At 37.8% G+C, this 7483-nt stretch overlaps 1 long non-coding RNA gene across 1 annotated transcript in view; it reads right to left on the bottom strand.

Moving 5' to 3' along the window:
• Positions 1–1337: 1337 nt before the first annotated feature.
• LOC104941473 (uncharacterized) overlaps positions 1338–7483 on the bottom strand; it is an 11321-nt gene continuing 5175 nt past the window's right edge. The window contains exons 2-3 of the long non-coding RNA XR_797900.1: positions 5583–5683; positions 1338–2453 (exon numbers count right to left, since the gene is read on the bottom strand). This is a non-coding gene — a long non-coding RNA (uncharacterized lncRNA). The remainder of the gene's footprint in view (positions 2454–5582; positions 5684–7483) is intronic.

Genomic DNA, 7483 nt, shown 5'->3' with positions numbered 1-7483 from the left:
TACAGGTATTTGAGTTCAAAATGTGAGAAGTAGAAAGTACAGGTATTTGAGTTCAACATGTAAGAAGTAGAAAGTACAGGTATTTGAGTTCAACATGTAAGAAGTAGAAAGTACAGGTATTTGAGTTCAACATGTTAGAAGTAGAAAGTACAGGTATTTGTGTTCAACATGTAAGAAGTAGAAAGTACAGGTATTTGAGTTCAACATGTAAGAAGTAGAAAGTACAGGTATTTGTGTTCAACATGTAAGAAGTAAAAGTAAAAAGTCGTCAGAAAAAATAAGTAGTGGAGTAAAGTACTGATACCAGAAACATGTACTTAAATACAGTAACGAAGTATTTGTACTCCACTGCTTCCCACCTCTGCAAATAGATAACCATATGTTTTATTCTTACACATGCACACACATATCTATACCCCCCAAAACACATGCACACTCACATGAAGAAACACAGATCTATACCCCCCCGCCCCCCTCTAAATGCACATACACAATGCCTCCAGGCATGCACTGACCAAAACATGTGGGAAATCAATACATCTTTAAAGGATTCTCCAGTGACATTTAACCCCCCAGGGCTTTTTGGATGAGATTTGTTTCTGTCTCGTCTCCATGTTTGCTCTTTTCTTCCTTTCCCTTTGTGCTATCTCAAAAACATTGTTTGCTATTATAAAAAAGGGGTCAGTCTGCTTTAAACTAGAGCCGCTTTCAGACAGTCTAATTTAAAGTGTCTATCGCATGTCTGAACAATCACCCTGGTCACTTTATTGGCAATCTTATGAGGTCAGATGTTGTAACACTTGTCTGAACTGAATGCATGAAAAGGCTGTAGAAACATAAAGAGATGTCCAATACATGTCTTTCACTGTCTTTTAAGATTATTGTGATAAATGTATTATCTCAAACATCATCTCTCAATAATACAAAAACAGTCAAATCAAATAGGAAATTATATCAAAAAGTACAATTTTAATATTATAACAGAGCAGTAAATAAAAACGATTCAGGAGGGGTTAAAAAACAATAGCTTACTGAACAGTCTCTTCCAACTGCTTCTGAGTAAATATCCAGAAAAACAGCAGGATCAAATAAACAGTCAGGACAGTTCAGCCATTATGAATCAAAGTTTCGTACTTATAACTATTATTATTCAAAAAGTAGTCCTTGGTGTTTTCTGATGGAGGAAAACTAATGTTTTTAGTCCAAAGCTGACGTTGAATTGACCAGACTTCTTTCTGCAGATTGATATGACTGCACATATTCCCTTGAATCTCCTTAGCAACGGTCTGTTCTCCTTAGCAACGGTCTGTTAGCACAAATTAACAACCTCTGGTATTCAACTAAGCCTTGAGTAAAAATACTTAAAAACATGACGTAAAAATGCAATTATTTCCCTTTAAAGAAATCTATACTGATGAAATACTGTCAGATCATGCAACAAAGCCCATTTACTCTGTACAGCTTATCATGTTTTATTAAAGTTGGTTATAGTATCTTTTTAAAAAGAATTGTATTTCATGGCATTTCCTCTTCTAATTTGATGTAGTCACTTCCTGTTTGTCCAGTTCTGGTTAGCGCATGCTTACACAGAGCCCAATTTCATATACACCCCCTCTTGAACAACATTAAATACCTGAGTACCAGCAGACACCCATGTTGTGTTAGGGGTGCATGCAAACACGGCAACACCCTTTAAAACACAGCCTAAAGGAGGGTTACGGCCCAGGCCAAAATCACTTGTAATAGCATGCCTGAGGCCGACTAGCCTTTAGCTAGTCTTGCCTTTTGGGAGACAACAGACGGTTTCTAAGTGGCACGCAGAGCAGAGACTCTTTAAAGGCCTTGTGGGGGGTTCACTTCCCTCACCTGTACACTTCTCCATCTCTTTATATTGCTCTTTTGTACTTCTCCATTAGCTATGAGCTAATCGACCCGTGCTAGCTTACTTGTTCAATTATTATTAGCCTGCAGGGACCTCTGAGCTTTAGCTCTTAATCCAGTGTGACATTTAAGTGTCTTCTAGCAGAAAACAAGCAGAGAACGCACAGATGAAGCAGTGAAAGGGTTGATGTGTTTACTGTCCAACTGCCGGGCTTAATGTCAAAGCCAAGCCTAATGTAACCGGAGTGGGAGTTCCCCTCGAGGGCGGCTTGGGTGTCGTTTTTCTGGACTGGATATGAACAAAGTGCCTGTCACTCAGTCCTGTCCCAAATCCTCTTTTATCCCTTTGTTTGCCTTTTTCTTCCCTGCGGTCGGTGTGTGAGGATAATCTGAGACTAACTCGTTGGTTCCAACTTTCTCTTTCTCTCCGTCCTCACAGCTCCTCTCCCGACTCGTCGTTTCTCAAACTCACGGATTAAATTCAGTGACTGCTTTGGATTGATGTTTCTCAGTAAACTGAATCCTTTTCCAGACAGGTATCATTCAGAGCAGGGGTGTCCAAACTGTTTTCACTGAGGGCCACGTACAGAACAATATATGAAGGGCTTAGCCGCTCACTAGAGGTGAGGTTTACTGCCTCATAAGTTCAGTTATAAGTTAGCAAAATCAATCAAATACATTGTGCTTGATATTTAAATGCTTTAAGAAACACAACAGCCTATATACATCACAGCTTACCACAGGGTTTCATTTATTTTGTTGGCAGCTCGTTCTTTAAAATAGAAGCTTCAGATTGCTTATAAAAATATGAAGGGTAGATTTCAAGCTTGTTAAGTAAATAAGTTATTGGGCTTTTTTTTATCAACTAAGATTTGTTTGAAAATGTTTTCAACTTCAATTGATTGAATTTATTTGAAAAGTGGGCTTATTAACACATGAATACTGTGTTATACAGTATATGTTTGTGTTACATATATATTTAACAAGTACTATTATTACAAACACAAGTTTCATTTGTGGGCCATATTTCATTATACGTTTTGAATTAGCTGAGGGCCGCATTTGGCCCCTGGGCCGTAGTTTGGACACCCCTGATTTAGAGGTTGTGAAAAGACACTCATTCATTTCTGTTGATTAAATATTCCTCTATTGTTACGAACATTTTATGACATTGAACTGCAACAAGCTCAAATTGCACTGAACACAACCTTCAAGCTGGTTCATGCAAACTCTCATCTACTCTTTCCATTTCTATCACCTTCTCTCTCGCCCTTTTCACATCCTATCCTTTTGCCTCCTTTTTTTGTCCCTAGTCTCCTTCCAGGAATTGGTCCTGGCCTAATTCCCCATTACTGAGATTGATGGACAGAGGGATCACTACAATCTGTCAGGCTGTAGATAACTGTGAAACAGCCAGGATGTACAGGCAGGACTGTGAACACACCCCAAATACATCAATCCCATCAATCTATTGTTAGTTAATGTGAGTATAAGAATGTAGGATAGGTTTACAGTCAGGCTTTGAGTTGCTTATACAACAAAATGGATTATAAACATAATCATAATTTAGGTTGAAGGAAAAAAAGGATTACGGTTATTTAAAACGGGTTGTTGTTGCATTGTAATAGTTATATTCTGTATGCTACTATTTCAAACGTGTCCAAAGTGAAAGAAAGCACTTTCAATACGAATTTCATTTTTTCTAATCACTGATTTTGTTAAGGCGATGCTAAACTGACAATGTCCGTCTTCATGTCATGAAAACAAACATTAAACGTACATAATACAGCTATTACAATAGATGATATAACATCCACTGACACTGTGATTTAAAGCTGCAGTGCACATTGAGCCTGTGTGTGTTTGTGTGTCAGACCAACATGAAAGCTCCCACTGTCCTTCAGACCAAAAATAGAGCAGCAGAGAAAGCCCTCTTTGTGTTTGTTCTGTACAACAAACAGGACACTTCCACAAAGTGACCGCAGTTGTGCTTCTGTGTGACTGTGAGTGTCCAGCTTTTCCCAACACTTTAAAAACCCACAGATAGAGCAGGTATGAATGAACAACAGCTTCATAGTGCACTAGGATTTAAGAACAATGGCCTTCTTATATTGGCTTCTTACCAATTGCTTATCAGTGTGTGAAACCCATCCTCCTGATCGTACTCAGTAGAGCCAGACAGAGAGTATTGTTTAACTGAACACACATGTTGAACCTGTCTTAACCCTTAGATGCCTGAGTGACTCTACACTCTTTCATAAGTGGGTCAAAAAGGACTCGTATTAGAATAATATGTGTTTTTATGCCATTTTTGTCATTTTGGTTAAGAAAAATCACTTGTATAATATTTAGTATTATATTTTGGTTCACACTACAAATATTTTATATTAAATGTTTCACTATTTATAATTTTAGAAAAGAAATTACATTTTGAAAAAAAACGTTTTCCCATAGAAAATGATGGAAGCTTTTTCACTATTTATAATTTTAGACATTTTTTTTTGCATTTTGAAAAACAACTTTTCCCATAGGATTCCATAGAAAATGCATGCGGGTCATTTTTGACCCACTTATGGAAGCTTGGGGTAGTAATAAAAAAACTACCATTTCTTAAAATTTAAATTTCAAATTTGAATGGCATGATATTCAAAACAAGTTTGAGGAATAGCTGGAATATGAAATGACAAAAAAATGTAATTACAAAGATACTTCAAGAAAACCACCTCACCGGGTCAACAAAGACCCACTTATGCATCTAAGGGTTAACTATGAGTACAGTGTGATGGTAAGAACAACAGCTCATGTTGTCAGACTCAAACTTTAAAGCAGGAACTCATTCTTGAATGTTGTAAAGAGCCAAATTAGCAACTGTGACAATCTAGTGGTTGCTTGATTAAAGCTGCTCAAACATGAAGCTTTCTGCAGACTGGATGCTGATTTGATTTGTTTTCCACTAAATCGCCTTTTAAGTCAAGGATAATGTGCAGGGAGGCGGTGCTTAGCAGTAGGTGGATTTAAAATGATTGTATTTATTTATTTTCCATTTACCGGTCACACTGCCAGAAGACCCTTGATCAGAGCAATCTCTTTAGCAACAATCTGCTCTCCTTAGCAACAGTCTGCTAGCGATAAAGAGCAGACCTCTGGAATGTCTCTATTGACCAATCAGAATAGAGTATTCAACTCAGCCGGGTAATCATTTCTGATAAAACTATGAATACTCGTGTTTTACAGCGGAAAGCAAACTGACTTTTTTCTTAAATGGAGATTCAAAGCTCACATAGCTCAAGCTTAAACATTGTAATCAAAACAAAAACATATACAAACACACCAGCTGTGCCAGTCTTATTTTCTTAACCAAAATACAACTATTAACGACAAGAGGTCATGGACACAGCTTTAAGATGTTATTTCTTTTGTCATTGTGAATCAAAATGCTCATTAAACTCAAACGAGATGTTGAAGAGACTTGAGGCAATGCAAACCCACCAATACCCTAAAACAGGGAATTGGGAATAACTGACAATGTAATAACTGTAAAAGTCTGGCAACAACCCGCAGAACCTCTGCAACCTGACGGTGAGTTGTGTCGCAGATTGAGTGGATGGTAAAGCAGGATGTTAGTAACTCTCTACTCTACATGATCTACACAGAGGGGTCGCTGTAAATCAAATACTAATCTCCAGCTGACAGGTACTCACAGGTTTGGGCATCTTTCTGCTGTCTTGGCCCGTCCCCTGTTGATGAGAAAACTGAAAGAAGTCGTCGTCCGTCTTTCTGCCTTTCTTCAGGGCAGCAGCGCCTGAAACACAGCAACAACAAAAACAACAATCAACAAACACATAACTCAGATTGAGTGTACCTTACAAGCTGTCATGCAGTGTCCCCATAGCACATCTTTACCAACATCTAACGGTCAAAAAGCAAGATTTGGAGTAAATACTGGGAGAGATTAAGATGGAACAGTAAGAGAAAGTACAAAGCAAAACAGAAAAATGTATAATCTAGTATAAATGTTTATAGGAATAGAAAGACACTCCACATTTAATTCAAACATCATCGATTATTTCCCCTCGCAGTCTCCAACCAATCAAAGAGTTCAAAGAGGACTTATTAAGTTCATGTTCAGGTGTATATCAGTATGTAGTGTCTCTACTTTAAAGAGTCCTCTCCTGCTGATGTTCAGGTGTATATCAGTATGTAGTGTCTCTACTTTAAAGAGTCCTCTCCTGCTGATGTTCAGGTGTATATCAGTATGTAGTGTCTCTACTTTAAAGAGTCCTCTCCTGCTGATGTTCAGGTGTATATCAGTATGTAGTGTCTCTACATGTCTCCATGCTTTAATGTTCAAAAAGCTCTTTATTTTTCTCATACTGCCTGTGCTGCAGCACCTCTTATCACCCTCTGTCTGAAACCAGAGCCCAGTCTGCTCTGATTGGTTAGCTGGCCGGCTCTGTTGTGATTGGTCAACCGCTTAGAGATGTCCCGCCCCTTAGCCTATCACGTACAATGTGTTGGAGCCTATAGAAGCGCAAGTGTTACATTATGTTACAGTAAACAAATGAGTCCAATGGAAGCGTTTCGGGGGGGGGGTTAAGATTAAGGACCCTTGACCTCCTTACTGTAAGTTTTCTGATGTTTGAACATTGTGGGTTGGTCTAGAAGTGCACGTCTGCTAAATGACCAGAATTTGAAATAGAGAGAAAGCTGGCAGGCGTCCCGAAGGTGCAGATCTTTGTGATGCGTCAGGACAGAAATAGACCTTTCTCAAGTGTCAGCGCTGAGAATTAAAGCAGCCTCGATCAGAAGCTCAGTCTGAGGACACAATCTAACTTAAAAACACCTTTACTTTGTATAACACACAAAGGTGGATTAATAGGCTTGATTCAAAGTGTTATTGTTATTATAAGCAGTCTTACAAAAAATATATTCAAGTCATGGAAACAATGGTTGGATTTTAAAATCAATTGTTTCTTTAGTAACTTGTTTCAGTAATTCAAAAATACTGATAGATATTATATTTGTGCTGGAGTAAACTCAAATGCTTTCGAGTTTCTTTTTCTGGAACAGAAACCTGGAATAATGTAATATTTAAAAAGATACATTTGAGGACTTCTTCTGTTCTGTAACTACCATATCTGCCTGGTTTGTTTTGTATGTGTGGATAATTTATTTTGTTTTTATCTAAAATGAGAACTAATGTCATGTTTCTATGTGTTTAAATACTAGTAAACACACATAACAGAAGAAGGTACTACAGAAAATGTAGGGGACACAACTTGTACTATTGATACCCAGATGAATTTGTTGGACCTCTGCTTTAATGATCTGTTGTGAAATGATGGCAACTCTTGCTCATACAAGTTCATGTAGGTCAGAGATGTCTTGATGCCTCTCTTACTGTCCTTAATGTTTCCCTTTCCATTTGGATCATATTCCTGACTTAGAGAAAAGGGATTTCTTTCTACATATTTGAAATGCTTTGAATATTCTGTAGGAAATCTGCAAAAGTGGTAATCACATCAGAGAGCATTATGAGATACTCAGCCGTTATTCTCTCTTTCACATTAGAGAATTCTCTTTGATGTGTCACATAGCCGGG

The sequence above is a fragment of the Notothenia coriiceps genome, unplaced genomic scaffold, assembly GCF_000735185.1.
Source record: "Notothenia coriiceps isolate Sejong01 unplaced genomic scaffold, NC01 NC01_scaffold00003409, whole genome shotgun sequence".
Taxonomy (NCBI): domain Eukaryota; kingdom Metazoa; phylum Chordata; class Actinopteri; order Perciformes; family Nototheniidae; genus Notothenia; species Notothenia coriiceps.
Note: the sequence above shows the minus strand (reverse complement) of the source record. Positions and strands in the feature narration are given on the sequence as shown.